The 16281-nt window shown below is 44.1% G+C and overlaps 1 protein-coding gene and 1 non-coding gene across 2 annotated transcripts in view; both read left to right on the forward strand.

Annotated features, from left to right (window-relative positions):
* Nucleotides 1-158: 158 nt before the first annotated feature.
* LOC116490421 lies at nucleotides 159-431 on the forward strand. The gene has a single exon (XR_004253378.1).
* Nucleotides 432-9614: 9183 nt separating this feature from the next.
* Nucleotides 9615-16281, forward strand: part of SYNE3 (spectrin repeat containing nuclear envelope family member 3) — a 52871-nt gene continuing 46204 nt past the window's right edge. The window contains exon 1 of the mRNA XM_032189235.1: nucleotides 9615-9636. The gene's annotated coding sequence lies outside the window, so the exon portion shown is untranslated. The remainder of the gene's footprint in view (nucleotides 9637-16281) is intronic.

The following is a 16281-nucleotide window of genomic DNA, read 5'->3' on the forward strand; positions in this document are numbered from 1 at the left end:
ATACTGTCTGGATTCCTGTATACTATTTTAGCTGTTTCTACAAGCAGATGGTTAATAAATGGAATGTAGTGTAAGGACATCAAACTCAAGTGTCATAAAACTTTGTGAGGACATGTTCCCCTGGGAATAACATAGCCAGTTATAAGTTGCAGCTTAATCCTCTGTAGTCGAAGAGATGCCCTTGGTTGCTGGTACTCTGGGCAGACCAGGCTTGCAGAGAGAGCACTGATGGGAGGAAGCCGAGGCATGCCTGTAAGAGTAGTGGCAGCAACATGTGCAATGTTCCTCTAACAGCTCACATTCTGTTGTCACGGAGATAATGGCTCATCCCATGTCATTATCGATCTATCAACAGGAAGAGCAATTTTGCAGTCTGATATTGTTTAGCAAATAGAGCAACTTCTGCTGAACACTTAAAAACTGCTATAAATTTTGAAAAGCTTCTGCAATGTCTGTGTGCTTGGTTAAACAGAAGTACCTGAACTCATAGTTATTTGTTGTAATGATGTGAGATAATACTAAGCTTAACAGAATGTGTTTTAAAGAAAACATTTAGTACTGTCAAATGTTTTTACATTGCAAAGTATGCAGCACCATGTAAGGGAATAAACAGTTCTCGCTGTTGATAAGACTTGAACAATTAGTCTGTGTACTCTGTACTAACAGAAATAATTATTTGTTATCTGGTTCAGTTTGCTGTTGGTCTAAGTGAAACTTCTTATATTTTCCAGATAATGATTTAAATCACCTGTTCAGAAGAAATATTAATGGGACTTCCTTGAGACTCCTGATGTTTTGTTGATCTTCCTGTTAGAAGACCTATTATCACCTCATTTTGAGAAGAGCAATAGGAGTTGATATTCAAACTGCAGGGCTTAAATGGTCAGCCACAAATAAGATGACTTCCAGGCATTCTGCAGCTGAGCAAAAACAGTAGTTATGAGTCAGTGGTTTGATGTGCTTATGTAGTATGCAAGCACACATCTAAAAATATTATTAGAGAGCTTTTTCTTCGTGTTCAAGGTAGATACTTGTCTTCCTGACTTGTGGCAGGGGCTGGAAATGAAGCCCCTTATGTGTGTAAATAGTTGAGCTCTGCTTACGTGGTTTTATCTTTTGAAGCTTTTTAACTGGGATGGTTTGAGCTCCTGTTCTGCATGCCAGGTAAATAATTTGAGGCATACAATCAGGGCAGCATCTGGCAGCATTAACATACCCTAAATTCTGAGAGCATTAAGAATGTTTAAAATGCACTTACAGTTCTGGCCTGCACAGTTAAAATCTGTGTGGCATGCTTAAATTGTGAATGCTGAAGAAGCAGCTGTGAACAGTTCCTGATTATTAACAAGCAGCAGAACTGTTGAAATACTATGTTTTTTTTTCTTGTAGAAACTCAAGCTCCATGGGAAATGGACACTTTAGAATCTGAAGTGTATCTAACTTGTCCTGGATCTAACCAAGAGACCTATAGACCTATAAGCAAATTTGTTTCTGAACTAGATGAATAATTGAATCATACTTATGCATTCATAGGATACTCCCAAGAGGGTGTTTGCATTAGCTTTAAAATTTATCAGTCCATTTCGTGATTGACAGAGGCAAAGAATATATATGAAGTTACATAAGTCAGTTTTAATGGATGATCTATGTGATCTGAGTTGATTTGGATCAAGGTAAGAATGCCTTTAGCAGGGAGAAGTCATGCTGGTAATCAAAGCAAAAGTGTTTGAGCCTGGCATTTAACAATGAAAAATGTTCAAGCTTAAATGCAGACCTTGAAGCTAGATATAGAGTGATAGAGTCATAGAACATCCCAAGTTGGAAGGGGCCCACGTGGATCATCATCTCTTTATGAAGATTATATGTCAGTTCCTGTTAAGTTTGCTTTTGGAATTGAGCAATAGAAAGCTAGAGACTGGGATTCTAATACATGTATCTCCTGTTCTTTGTGTTCACTTTTGACCAGTGTTGAAGAACAGGGACCTGGGCCCTGAGCATCAGGCTTAACTATGTATGGTAATCTTTACAAATTGTTATGTACTTAAAATGCTGGAAGTGGCTTCTGGTCTCTCATAAGCATGGGAAAAAACCTAGGGCATCTTTTGCCTGTAAGGAATTTTTGTTCCCTAGTAAAGTCCTAGAGCATGTTCATGGCATAGCTACCATGATAGGAGTGCTTTTGTTGGCTTGGTTTGATTTGAGAATGTGCAGCTGCAGAGAGGCAAGGAAAGCTCTGATGTGCGTGTATTTACTGACCACGAGGGGGCTCTGGCAGGTCGGGGCTGAATGCCCAAGGTCCTCAACTGAGTTACTTCACTAATGTGGCAGGCTGTAGTAACTGGATGCCTGTTGCCCCTGGGGTGATTAAATCTGTTCTGCTTTTCAATTCCTATACAAAATATTTCTATACAAAGTTTAAAAAAATACAGCAAGGTACTTTTCTGTCTTGTAAAAAATGTTGTATCTGTTAGAAAAACATTTCTCAACTGCAGTGGGTAAATGATCTTTTCTATGGGAGAGGACAGATGCTACCAAAACTGTCATCACATGGGGATCTCAACTGTATGAGAAATTTCTCCAAATAAAAATGTAAGTGTTTTGCACACGTCAGCACATTTGTGTGCAACTCTGCAGTTTGCATGGAATTCTTATAGAGAATCTCAAGTATGTTTTTCTTAGCAATGTAAACTTGGTGCTATGGTATTTCAATAAAGAATTGTTTTTTGTTACACACCCTTCAGTCTTTTTTTTCCTAGGAATGTGTTTACATGTTTTAACAGATTAGAGTTCTTATAACTTCCCTTTTGAAAAACTGCAAAACTACAATCTAATCCATGTTGTGAGCCTAAATCATGTGAATTGCTGTTGTTTAATCTTTGCTTGACAAATCTGTATTAAATTCTGAGGAGTGTGGAAGTTTTTTGTTTAAACATTTGTCTTCAGTTGTTACTGTTAGCAATGTAACTTTGTTAGATGTAGCATAAATAAGCTCACTTCTGTAACTGAGGGTAATTCTCAGCTCTGGAAATGCTGAGGCTACTTTTCAGCTATATGCATTTGTGGCAGTGCAGAAGGGACATTGCAGGAATGAAGAAAGTGAGGCTTAAATGAGAAACTAAAATGAACCAATATGATCAATGGCATTATAAAAAATCTAGTTCCACTATTACTTGAAGAAAAAAATCTCCCTCACTTGTGTACATCTCCATGTGGATTTGAATTTTTGTCAGTTTGAATTACTTTGACTGAAATTTCTTGTGGGTGTTGAACAATTCTTTGTTCTACTAAAGAACCTAAACTTGGATGAGGTAAATGATAAATATGGTGATTCTCAGAAGACAGCTGTGGTGCGGAACTTGAGGGTTTGAGACTTTCCTGAGAACTCTATGAAAGAAGTGTGCCTGGAAACTTGCCCGTGTTTGCCTGCAATGTGATGTTCTGGGAACGTTCCTTGTATATGTGCAAACTAAACCAAGCTTACTTTTTCCCACTGTGGTATTGTTCTTGGGTTTTGAATTTTTTTTGTGGACTGGGCTGGGGTCTGCTTCCATAAACCCCAGTAGAGGGTTTATGGTGGTACTGCTGGAGCAGTGCAGGATAAAATCAGGAGCAGAAGAGCTTTAGGTTTAAAAAAAAAAAAAGGCTCTTCCGTGAACAAGCTAGAGGGGAGTAGGACAGAAAGGGCTAAACATGAGTGGCACACTGTTTAGCAGCTTCCTTGGACATAGCTATGGAATTATAGGATTTAAAAAGTGCACTGAAAAGATGTGATATTTAATTGTAGCACTCACTGGGCTTATATAGAGGCCTGTTTTCTTTGAGCAGAAATGAGCAGTTTCTTTTTTTTTTTTTTTTTTTTTTACATTGCATTCTATGAGTAACAGCCTGGAAAAAGCCCTGATATTTAAAATCACTTTTTTTTTTTTGTGGTAGTGCAGTTCTGCAGAATGCAGTAGAGCATGCATCTGAGTCATCCTTGGGCTCCCTTCCCAATCAGTAGCCCTTTGGCTCTTAGTCTAGAAATTGGTTTCGATACTCATCTTTGTTTCAAGTTGTGGGAAGCTTGAAGAGATAAAGGTGTATCTGAGCAGCTACTTTCTATCTCTGTACTTGAATTTAAGACACTCGATTGCAGAAAGTTGATCTGTGCTCTGTTGTAGTTTTATGCTAGGCTACTATAAGGTCCATGTGCCAGGGAGGGAAGTAAAATTAAGGACTTCTAGAACTATTTTAAACACTGGTAGACAATCATTTTGCCTAGCATGTTTCCTGCCCCTTAAAAGACCAGATACAAACTGCTTCACAAAGCTGGCATGTCTAGAAGCAAAGAGACAGATGAAAGTGTAACTCCAGACCACTGAGTCAGAGGGAAATCAAAATAGCAGAACTGCATTTGTAGTCTGAGTGGAAGCAAGGAGAGCTAAATGTAGTTACTTGTGAATTTTAATATTAAGTTTGTGGAATGTTATTTTTCCACTGTCTTTGTTTATACTGAGGAATTCCGATTTTTTGTTTTAAACCAGCTTCTGACATCCCTGTTTAACTTAAAAACACAGGGCAGGGGGAGGAGCAAGGAAATAATCCATCACACTTGGGTTGGATGTAGGAGATTTGGCTTCAGATCAGTCCTGTTGCATCCCCAACTGGTCTTGACTCTTCCCAGTGGCTTGTCTCCTATGTCAGTGTCATTGCTGTTAGTTAACTGCAAGAAGTTAACGATGCATGTTCCTAAACATAAACTTCCATTTTGGTGCTGTGTTCTTTGCACTTTCAAAGCATAAGTTAACATACCCCTCTTCTGCTTTCTGGTGTGTTTAGGTGTTGATGCTTCTCCAGATCACCTGGTTTTCTAGGTGCATTGAGATTCCTCAGCATACCATGAATCTGGCTGTGGTTGAAGGTCTTTGGGTACTACAGTACAGTCACTAGACATTTTTTGGTCTGCAGCAACTTCACAGCATGAATTAGTAATTACATAAAATCTGAAGCTTAAAAAAAAAAAAAAAACATGCAGAGAATGAGGTGAGAAGATGCCTCTGGAGGACATCTGGTCCAACCCCCTCCTCAAGCAAGACTATACAGAGCAGGCTGCCTAGGACCACATTTACATGTAGGTGGCTTTTGGAGTTCTCCAAGGAGGGAGACTCCACAGCCTCTGGGCAGCCTGTGCCAGTGCTTAGCCACCCACATGACAATGTGCTTCCTGGCATTCAGACAGAACCTCTTGTGTCCCAGCACATGCCCACTGCCTGTTGTCTTGGTTGTCCTGGCACTGGGCACCACTGAGAAGATGTTGGCTCCATCCTCTTTGTACTTTCCCTTTAGGTGTTTGTACCCATAGATGAGATTTCCCCCCCCCCCCAATCCTCCTTTGGGCTCAACAGTCCCAGCTCTCAGTCCCTCCTCATAGAAGAGGTGCTCCAGTCCCTTGAATGCTGTTTATATACAGGACTAATCATAAACCTAATGATTTTTCATGCATTTGTTTAGAAGAAATCTGTGTATTGTTTTTTTCTATCTAAATAAAGTATGAAGCATATGCTAAATAGAGAATATTTTTCATTTCAAGCTGTGGGAAGACATTTGGACTTGTCTTAAGTCTTTACTCCTACACTAGTTTATCATGGATGTCAAGCCTGTGTTGTTTGCTTAAATGAGATGAATTAATCAAATTCTCTTAAATGAAGAATGTGAAGTTTTACAGGTAAAAAATGGCTTCTGGTTTAAATATAACAACACTAAACTGTTTGATTTCCAGATCCTTTCTCATATTTTAGGGAATTGCATGGGACTTACAAATAGCATGTGCTCCCTGAGTGCAGTGCTGCAAAGTGTACAAGCCTGAGCAGCCCTGCAGTTGGCTTGTACACAGTAAGCTGTGGGTGCTTCCCACTTCCCTCTTCATCCCACTCTTATCTCACCTGGAAAGGCATATGTTCTGAGCAAGCTTCTCTTTCTGTTTACAAATGGAAAACCACTCTTCCCTCCACCCCCTACTTCCCCACTCCTTTCTCTAAATACATTTTCATACTTTCCTCCAGTTTGCAGCCTCCTGTTTCCATATTTACTTTTCTTCCTAACTTAAATAGGTCACCAAGCTCTGTAAAGACACTTGGGGGGAAAGAAAAAACAACCACAGAATGGTGTGTCTCAAAATGTATTGCGAAGAAAGTAGTTGACAGCTGCAAAGATATCTCAAAGAAACAAAGTATATTCAATCTCGTCTACATTTTGTCCCCAGCACAAAACATAGAAACTGTATTTTCTAATCTTGCCCATGGCTAAATGTTACAGACAACTTTTAGAAAAAAAGATCAGGACAGGGAGTGAGGGGCACAGAGGTCCCACTTCTCTGCAGAGGTGGTCAGTTTGTGCCTAGGATGTGAAGCCTGGTCAGACAAAAGGTAAATTTTATAATATTCAGCTGGGAGAATGAAATGCCCAGTCTGCATGAATTCAGAGTGCAAAGTTAGCATATTTAACTGATAGGATCCTTCCACTGGTGCTCCTGAAGATACATTGCTTTGATGTCAGCATTTGGAGTTTATTATGTCTCTTCATTCGTCACCCACTGAGGAAAGAGATCTTCTGTAGCAGCTACCACCTAGTGAAGCTTTCTGTCAAGCAAAGTGCAACTTCTAGTAACTGCTAAGAAACAAAATAACTGAGAAGTACCAGGGTTAAAACCTTTCATCCCAAAGACACATGTCACTGGTATGCTGCACACGAATGTTATTCTCCCAACAAATGCTGTTCCTCCCACCACAGGACTGCCAAATGACTCATTATTTGAATAACAAGTTTATGTTGCTGTACCCAAGCAAGCATAAAGGGAAACATCTTAATATCTTGTAGTACTTGTTTGTCGTCAGTTATGAGTAGGGATAAATGGGCGTGTTACACTAATGAGAGAGCAGTTACCCTGCAGCATTATAATTGCTTCTCTGCTGTCCTAAAGATATTGTGCAGTTCTTCCTGCAGATTAACCATGCCAACACCATTGTTGCTTTTGCATGTCAGTAGCAGTATTTGGTGCTTCCCACCCAGTCTCATGGGCATTTTGCACATCGCAGGAAATGTCTGAAAATGCTGCATATTCACTGACAACTATTTGCGGTTTGGTTTTGAGGCTGAGCAAATGGCTTCTAAATGCATATGCCTTTCTTCTAAGGAAAAAGAGCTGCTGCTCTTTCCTTTTCAGAAGCTTCCCCACCCTTCCATTCTAATTTCAGGCATTCTAACCTCTCCTTTGTTGTTTAGGTGAGGTGTGTGGGCAGCTTTATGTTGTTTGGATAATGCACTGAATACTCATTTACCTAATGCCTGCTGTTTGCCTGTGTGTATTGGTCTTTCTAACTCAGCACGTACAAAGCTGTTCAAGGTAGTAAAATCAGAGCCATGAAAGCCTCCGCATGGGGAAATGCAAAAGGGGAGTTTAATGCACGCAGTGTTTTTAAGTATAATGATGCATTGTCCACTATCGGCAGGCTTTCTGAGCACAAGGGACTGTTTTTAGTTTGGACTCAAAAGATCTAGGTGCACCAAGTCATTTCTTAGGGGGTGGTTTTTTGTTACAAATGTATTGCTGCCAGTAAGGATTGCTCATGTACTTTAGCGACAGCCAGTTTTCCCAAGGCAAAATCATAGATAAGATTTTCTATTCTGTATCATCTACTTGTGGAGTTCAGCCCTCTGGACTGTGTGCAATCCCTCTCACTGTTCTAAAGTTTATTAAGAAATAATCAACTTTGAATGTACTGTGAGGCAAGTGGTTGCACAGATGCAATTTTACACACCGGTGATACAAACTTCAAGTAAACAGTAAGTCAAAATAAATGAGATTTTCCACATTGGGTGACAAGCTTGTCTGCAAACATAGGGCGATTACAGCATTCAGTTCCCCCTCAGTGACAATTTGAAGATCATAATAACCCCAAAGTATGCCACTACCGGACTCACCCCAGGCATTCAGTGATTCAGTGCTTCAAGGTCAGAACCAGATTAAAAAAAAAAAAAAAAAAAAAAAAAAAGTTTCACCATAAAATTCTGACAAAATTTCCATTAACCTTTCCACTGAGGGACAGGGGTTCCTGATGGCTTGGGAGCAACTTAAATACAGAGTTATTCCAAGTAAGGTTGTGTTGACACGTGGCTGGCTGATCTTCCCAGACACCTGGCTGTGGGTAGAAGCAAGCCCCAGAAGGCTGCCCTGGCAGGGATCATTACTGGTGTGAGCCGGCCTGCTTGAACCTGTGCGGCATCAGGAGGGCTGGCAGCACGGCAGGGCTCTCAGCCCTTGCTTCCCGCTGACTCTGGAGCTCACCCGCTTCTCACTTCTGAACCGTGTGTCTAGAGGCTCCTGGCCGCAGTGACGCTATGTGTGGCTCAGAGACGTTTATCGCTGCTGGCCTGTTTTTCTGCTCGTTCTGCAGATAACTGTGCGAGGTGTCGGCAGCAGAGGGCAGTAAGATAGCCTCTCTCAAGGAGTGCATTTTTGTGCCTTGTGAAGTAGAGAAAAGCCTCACATGCTCAGTTTGTTTACATTATATTATTGTTCAAATATGAAGAAGCTGTTCAGTCTTTCTTCCTCCCTCCCCGTGGCTCAGTGCATGCTTGATGTGATGATTGCTTTGCTGCTGTAGATTGAGTACAAAACGTTCACTCCCCTGCCTGCGGTTGGCTTCAGAGCCTGCTCCGTGGCTGGCAGCCTACCACCACTGCTTGCTTTCTGTTCTAACTGATTTTTCCACACTAACTTGGGCATATACAGTAGATTTTTTCCTTGGATTGGTTACAGAAGACAGAATCGCCTGAATCCCACACGTTTTTGCTCCCTGGGCTTTGTTTTGTTTTCAGATTCCAGCTGTAGCTGTCCTTGCACCCAGGTGAATCCCTGTTTGCACTGCCTGCGGTGACCTGGGGTTATTTCAGTTAGGAGCAGCTGGCAAAGTGCTGGCCATGCTGCTGCCTTCGGTAGAAAGGGTCTTCTCCGGGGGTCTTCTCAGGGAGCTGGAGTGGGTTGCCCTGCACCTAAATGCACGTTCACGTTTGTGTGATGAGCCTTGGAGTGCCTGGTGATTCTCATAGCTCCAAAATACGATTTTGTGAGAAATTCACCTTTTTATTTTCTCGCTCATTTCCTTTTACCAGCCAAGCAGCACGAAGCCTGTCAGCTCAAAAACGAAAGGTGAGGAGAAGGGGAGGGAAGGGGTCCGATCTCCTTTGATTTTTGCACTACTCGACTTGTCAAACTTCGCCGGGTGGGCGCGGGGTCGCGGCCCCTCAGGGTCCCCGAGGCGGGCTGCCGCCGCTCCCCCGGCCCCCGCACCGCCGGGGGGGGCCCTGTCAGCGCCGCCGAGCTGCCCCCGGGGCCGAGCCCCGAGCCCGAGCCGCCGCCAGGGCTCCCCGCAGCCCGCCTTACATAACGCGGCGGCGGGGGGGGGCCGGGCCGAGCCGAGGCGGCGGTGTTGGTGGCGGCGGTACCGGGGGCGGGCTCTCTCCGCGCTGGCAGCCGGGGCCGGGCGGCCCGGCCGAGGGCGAAGCGGGCGCAGGACGAGCGGAGAGGAGCAGCCCCGCCGGCCCTGCTCGGGGGCTGCCTGCGGGGGACGCGCGGCGGCGGCGGAGAGCGCCGCGGCGGTGAGCGGGGAGCGGGCCTGCGGCGCTGCCCGGAGACCGGGGGGGAGCGGGGGGACGGGGCTCCGTGGGGCTCCCCGGGCGGCCGTGACGGTCCGGAGGCACGGCCCCCCGGCGGCACAAGGCTCCCCGGTAACAGCTTCCCCGGTAACAGCTCCCCGGTGACAGCTTCCACCGAGCGCCTTTCAACCGCGGCCCCCAAGCCGCGTCCCTAAAGGAGCGCCAGCCCGGCGGCGGCTCGCAACTTTGCCCCGCAGATGTCGGGCTCTCCTTCCCCGGGCTGGGCGCTGTCACATTTCGGCAGCGTGCGGTGGCCGCGGCCAGGACGCCGGTGCGGTTTGTGACCGCCTGTCTGTGCTCTGCGCATCTGTCAAAGGTACCCTAGGTCTGCCCCGACCCCCTAGGTCTGCCCTCGTCCCCCTTCCCTTTCCCTAGGCGATCAGAAGGGATCCCGTGTTGGCTGAGAGAGCTGCTACCCTCGCTTTTAGACCCCGCACCGCTGTAGTATGACAGCATGTAGGATGTAGTATGACAGTATGGAGCTGTTGTATGACAGCATGGAGTATGTAGTATGACCCCCGAGCCCCAATGTGCAGTAAGGCTTCGGTTTCTCATGGGCGTGTTCCCGCCATCGATTTTGTTTCCAAACGTTTATTGGTTTGACCTGCATGAACTCAGGTCTTAGTCCAGGAATACTCAATTCCTGGGAAGAGCTTTGCTCATGTCATGTTCACAGACAGGAATTGCTCATGTATACACAAGGATTAATTGCACAAATGAGCGTTGCAGGGCTGTGCTCCCTTTTACAAGTTTATCGAAACAGTGAATGCCTCCCCTCTCTTTTCCCTAGAATCTAAGCTTTGATATCTTATAACATTAATGAAAAACGGTATCACTGCTATAGTCTTACCAGCCCCTTGCTGCTACTTCTGGATGTTGTTCGCCTTTGGCACGCTGCGTGCCATCTGAAAACCTTTGTACACAGTGGCTGGGTTTTGGGGAAGGAATTTTAAAAAATGTAGCAAAGCTTTAAAAGCTGATTGGTTGCTTTTCATTTTTTTTCTTTCTTTTTCTAAAAGTGTCTCAAATCCATGAGCCGTTGAAACATACGCTGGCTTGGCATGGTCTCTGGTTGCCTAGTGTGTGAGCAAGCAAAGAAATGTAATCCGCTGCAGTCCCCTGGCAGCTTTTATTTCAAGCAGATGCAAACTTGCAGTGAGTCATGGGAGCATTGTTCCCTGCAAACTGTCCATTGGGAAGTGGAACCTTACTAAGCTGATGGTCTCGCTATTAAAAACAAACAAACAAACAAACAAAAAAAAGGAAAAAAAATAAAAAGGGGGAAAAAAAAAAGGTTTTCCCTTACACACGGCACTGTTTTCATGTTCCTCATGAAGTATCAGATCTTGAGCCTTCTCAAGCTCCCAAGGAAGGCAGACCTTGCTGCCTTTCAGGGTGTAGTGCCATGGCGTTTGCCCTTTCATAAGTTAGTTTCAATTCTTTCCTTTAGTCTCGTATTTTACTGCTCCTTCTTTCCCTCCCATCCTGGTCAAGACTTCTACTGTGTTTGTTAGTTCACAGCACATATGTCCTCTGTCTGGCCTTCATGCACTGACCACATGGAAAGGAGCACCTTCCCTTTACTTTTGTGTAAGCCATTTTTCTTCCCTCCAGTTCTCTGTGGCTCCTAAATCATCCTGAAAAACCTCTGTGGACACTTGTAGGTGCTCAGTCTTGGGATGCAGCTGCACTTCCACATATGTGACTTTGCAAACCAGTGCCCCTACCTGGGGAGATGCTCTAGGCCTAGCACCTACATCTTCCATAAAGATAACTGGCCTTCAACTTTCAACATAATTTCTATTGGAAACAAGATTTTTATCTATCCCTTACTATTTGCGTGCACGTGCATCTTGTAAGTGATTGGCGTCAATGAGAATTGATGACTCAGCAACACACTGACCTGCAACTGAAGTGACTCACAGAGCTGTGAGTTCTGGGGTGTTTAACTTGCGCTGCCCAAAGTTGCCCCACCTCAATGTCAAGATAAAGATTGCAAATTTGTTTGATAGGGAAGGATGTTCTCATTGACCCCATATGCCAGGTTAATAAGCAATCTTTGATGTCACTATCTGTCTGAATGTTGCTTAATTGTATTACAAGGGACAAAATTTGGTGATTTTAAACGTGATGTGGACTTGCTACTTTATTTTGGCAGGACTCAGGTTTCATGTCTATTGATGCAGGGATCTTTTATATGTTATACTTGAAGACATGAGCTTGATATGAAGTCCTTCATAGCAAGGGATTTCAGGGGGATTCATGCTTTGACTTTAAAAGGCTGAGGATTAAGTTGCCATTTCAGCCTTGGGATTTCACTGAACAGATGCATGGAATAATATGGTGAGAGAAACTGAAGGAGATCGCAAGAAACAAGGACAACCAAGAGGTTAAAATTTGTGTGGAAATCAGATACCGAGTTGGGGCTTGCTTGTTTTATTCTTGATTGGTGCTTCTTTAGTGGTATTAAAAAGATGAAATAACTATTTTTACTGTTGTCGTATGCAGGAAGTCTTTTCAGAATGATGACAGCAATACTTGAGAGCACAAGATGAATGAGAGGCCCGTGTGGGGTAGCCTGTGCTGGGTTATACTTAGCATTAGTATCTCTGTTATACAAATATAGTGCCTGTCACCAGTGAATCCTAGACACACTATATGTAGGACCTCACGCTGCTACCCCTATTATATTAGTTAATAATAATAACTTTGCTTTAATAACATTGGCTTTAGTAGAAAAGTGATCGGACCCACCTTTGGGTTCCTCTGAGACAGGTGAGTATTGTTGTATCTAAGGGGCAGCGGAGCAAACTGGAGCAATGCTGTGTTGCTTGCCCAGGGATGCTGGAATTCATCAGGAGCCGTGACAAGTCTGACCAGTAGCCCAATTTGCTGGCTTGCTTTCCTAGACACATTCTTCCCACTGCTTGAGTAATAGCAGCTTATAATCTTCACTGTCATGCCTCTTGGGATTAAAAGATTATTTGGGAAGTCATCTTTAGTGGAGAGAGAAATGTTCTTCAAAACTCCTTGACAATACTTGATTTTAGAGAACAAGTGTATCTGTAAGTATTGTTTTGATCCAGGCTGGCGTATACAACTTGAATTCTCATGAATTCTCCTAAAAGTGTTTGCGTGGTTCTGCTGAGTGAGAAGTGCAGACCTCAAGGCTGTAATTCATGACTCCCAAATGTACGAGTTGGCTTTTGCTGAGCACACAGTCATCCTTCTCCTCTTAATACATGAGACTGACTCAGAAATGCCACAGATTGCTTTGTGGTGTTGGGTGAGCACATATAGTCAAGTTTGAAGTGAGACCAATGATGTTGGGTGCTTAAAGTGTCACTGGGTCTGGAACCACCTGTTAGAGACTACTTTGGGAAGACAGACCCTACTGAGAGCATTGGCATCCCCATCTGTGAAAGGGGAGGCTAACATCTAACAGGGCACATCCAGCACGTGTGGCACCTATGTTGTGAGAGCTAGGTCTAGGTCAGAGGTGTCTTGGGTAGGACAGAGTAAATGACCCGTAGTGGATTTAAAAGCCAAAATGAAAGCTTTTACTCTACAAGACCATTGAACACTGACTCTGGGGAGGAACTAGCTGAGGAAGGGCTCTTTATCAGGGACTGCAGTGATACGACAAGGGGTGATGTCTTTAAACTAAAAGAGGGTAGGTTTAGATTAGACATCATGAAGAAATTATTTACTCAAAGGGTGGTGAGGCCCTGGAACAGGTTTCCCAGAGAAGCTGTGGGTGCCCCATTCCTGGAGGTGTTCAAGGCCAGGCTGGATGGTGCTTTGGGCAACCTGGTCTGGTGGGAGGTGTCTCTGCCCATGGCAGGGGGTTTGGCACCAGGTGGTCTTTAAGGTCCCTTCCAACCCAAACCATTCTGAGATTCTGTGACTCACCTACTAAATCCATTGGATGAACACAACAGCAATAAAAAGTTAAACTATAAAAAAGTGTAAGGGTTACTTTTGACTGTTCCCTCCACCTTACATAGCAGTGACACAAGGTTAAAGCATTACATGCTTGTCATTTATTTTCCAACCATTATAATGAGGCAATCCTAGCAGAAAAACATGTCTCTGATACAGGAATAGCTTAAGAGGCGTAATATCTGGTCATTATCCAGACTTTGCACTCCACTGTCAGTACAGCCTGAAGAAACTCAGGGAAGCTGAAGATGGAAAGTGAACAGACATTGATGTACCCACTGCATTTTCAAGTCTGTCATATGGAAAGGCAGCATCATGTGAGGAAATTCTGTGAGTAAATGAAAGAAACCAATCTTTGAAGCCGTTGGTTCTTCCCCAAGCTGTACATTTCCTGTAACTTAGATGACTGATTTCTCCTGATGCATGTCTCTCTGCTTAAGTGCTCTTGAGGCCCTGTGGGAATGTGGTAGCGGTTATATGAATGGCAGATGACAGAGTATGACAAATATAGGTGATTTTCTGTGTTTAAGTCAGCAAGAACGCTCTATAGCCGCAGTGGTGGAACTGAGCAGTCTGAGCACGGGCTCTTTGTAACATACATAGCTAATAGTGCTAGCTCAGTAAATGCCAGAGAAATGCTCACGTTAATTTAGATCTCCAGATAAAGAGAACACCCAAAGAAAAAAAATCTTGCTAGCTTGTCTTTTAAGTCCACAGGAGAAATCTTGGCTCTGTGGCAATATTGCCATTGGCTTCACCAGAGCTTTGAATTTTCCCCTGTGTTCGCAGATTATGCTGACTGCCTTAGTTGTTACAGCAGTGGGTGCATATTATTGGTGTGAGACACTAGGTTACAGAAAACACCTTTGACCTAATAGAAAGGAAAATAAATTCAAGCCTCTCCGTTCATTTGTTCAAGCTTCAAATTACTACAGAACCTTTCTCCCTCTCCTTGTGTCCTTGGTCTTTAGTTACTGCATATTTTCTACAGTGTAGAAATAACTTCTTTACCCAGATTGTTTGGCTTTTCAAATCTTGCTCCAGGCATGACTGCTTCTCACTTCAGTGAGAATGCAATGCCAATGGGACCAAGCTCCTAGTACTGTACTGCAAGTCCTTGTCAGAAAAATGGTCCTGGTAGGGAGATCCCCAAAATGATTGCTCCCTGCCTGAGGAGAAGCTCATGTATAATTGTAGAATCAATAATTTAATGAGTAGGGAGACAAAGAGGAAAGAAAAAAGAGAATGATGGGGAAGTAGACTCTGGTGACCAGCGACAGGACCTGTGGGAAGGGCATGGAGCTGGGACAGGGGAAGGCCAGGCTGGGTGTTAGGGAAAGGTTCTGCACTGAGGTGGTGGTCAGGCACTGGGACAGGCTGCCCAGGCCAGTGGTCACAGCACTGAGCCTGCTGGAGTTCAAGAAGCATTTGGACAGTGCTCTCACGCACATGGTGTGATTTTTGGGAAGTCCTGTGTGGAGCCAGGAGTTGGACTCTGATCCTTGTGGGCCCCTTCCAGCTCGGGATATTCTGTGGTACTATGGCCATACGAAGTAATGTGCAGGAGCGTGTCGCTGGCATTGCCTGGCAGGCTGCCTGCATGCAGGGTCATGCACTGTGGTCATAGCTGTGCCCTCTCTGGCTGTCCGCAGCATGGCTGGCTTCTGCAACCTTCCTATCAGCCTGGACCTCACTGCCCACATCACTGATTTGCTTGCAACACCAGGTGCCTTCTCCAGAGCCACAGAAGATGGGGAGGAACACCTGTCTGTTTGCAAAATCTCTCTTCTTCAGATGTTCCCTTAGAGGCATCCCTTGTAATGCTTGTAAACCCTTAACCCTGATGGGACTTACCTGGGGCTGCCTGGGACAGGGGCTACCAGCAGCCCCAGAGATGCTCTTGCTTTCAGCATCACCTTATTTCACACCTCTGCTGCTTGCTTTTCCGGCTGTTGGGTGTTGTGAGAAAACTTAATTATAGCGGCAAGCTGTTAGTGTTGTTTGGGGCTGCAGAGCAAGCATTTGATACCTGATGAAAGAGCTGAAGATGTTTATAAACATTTCTATAAGTAGTTACATAAACCCTCTTAATCCCAATACTTTAAAAGTCACATCCTTTTTTTTTTTTTTTTTTTTTAAAAGTCTTGCCTGTGTTGAATAGCTGTAGTTAGTCAGTGCTCTGGAATTTATCTGAATGCTAATAACCAGCTTCAGTGCTCCAGATGTAATTGTTTTCTGTAGTGTCCCTTTCCTGTGCTGTCTGTCACCGTGGTATTTGTGAAGCTCTTTTAGGTTACACCTTAATTATTTGGGGATTTGCTAATGGATGAGTTTTTCAGTTAAGCAACTATACCAACAGCTAACCCACATCTTCCTCAGATCAGATCTGGCATTTTTCAGGGTTTGGTTTGGTGTGTGTATTGGGGGGGGGGGGGGGGGGGGGGGGGGGGGGGTGAGGGTTGTTGTGTTGTATTTTGTTTCTTTGGCTTTTATGCCATGAAATAAAGTCAAAATACTTCTTTTCTTGTTGAATGGGGCAAAGTGTAATGCCTCCCTTAACCTCATCTTTCAGCTGCTCAGCTTGGAGGTGGGACACCTGAATTATTAGGCACTGCCTAGTGATTAGCTTCTGCTTAGTGATTCATT

Source organism: Aythya fuligula, chromosome 5 (assembly GCF_009819795.1).
Source record: "Aythya fuligula isolate bAytFul2 chromosome 5, bAytFul2.pri, whole genome shotgun sequence".
Taxonomy (NCBI): Eukaryota; Metazoa; Chordata; class Aves; order Anseriformes; family Anatidae; genus Aythya; species Aythya fuligula.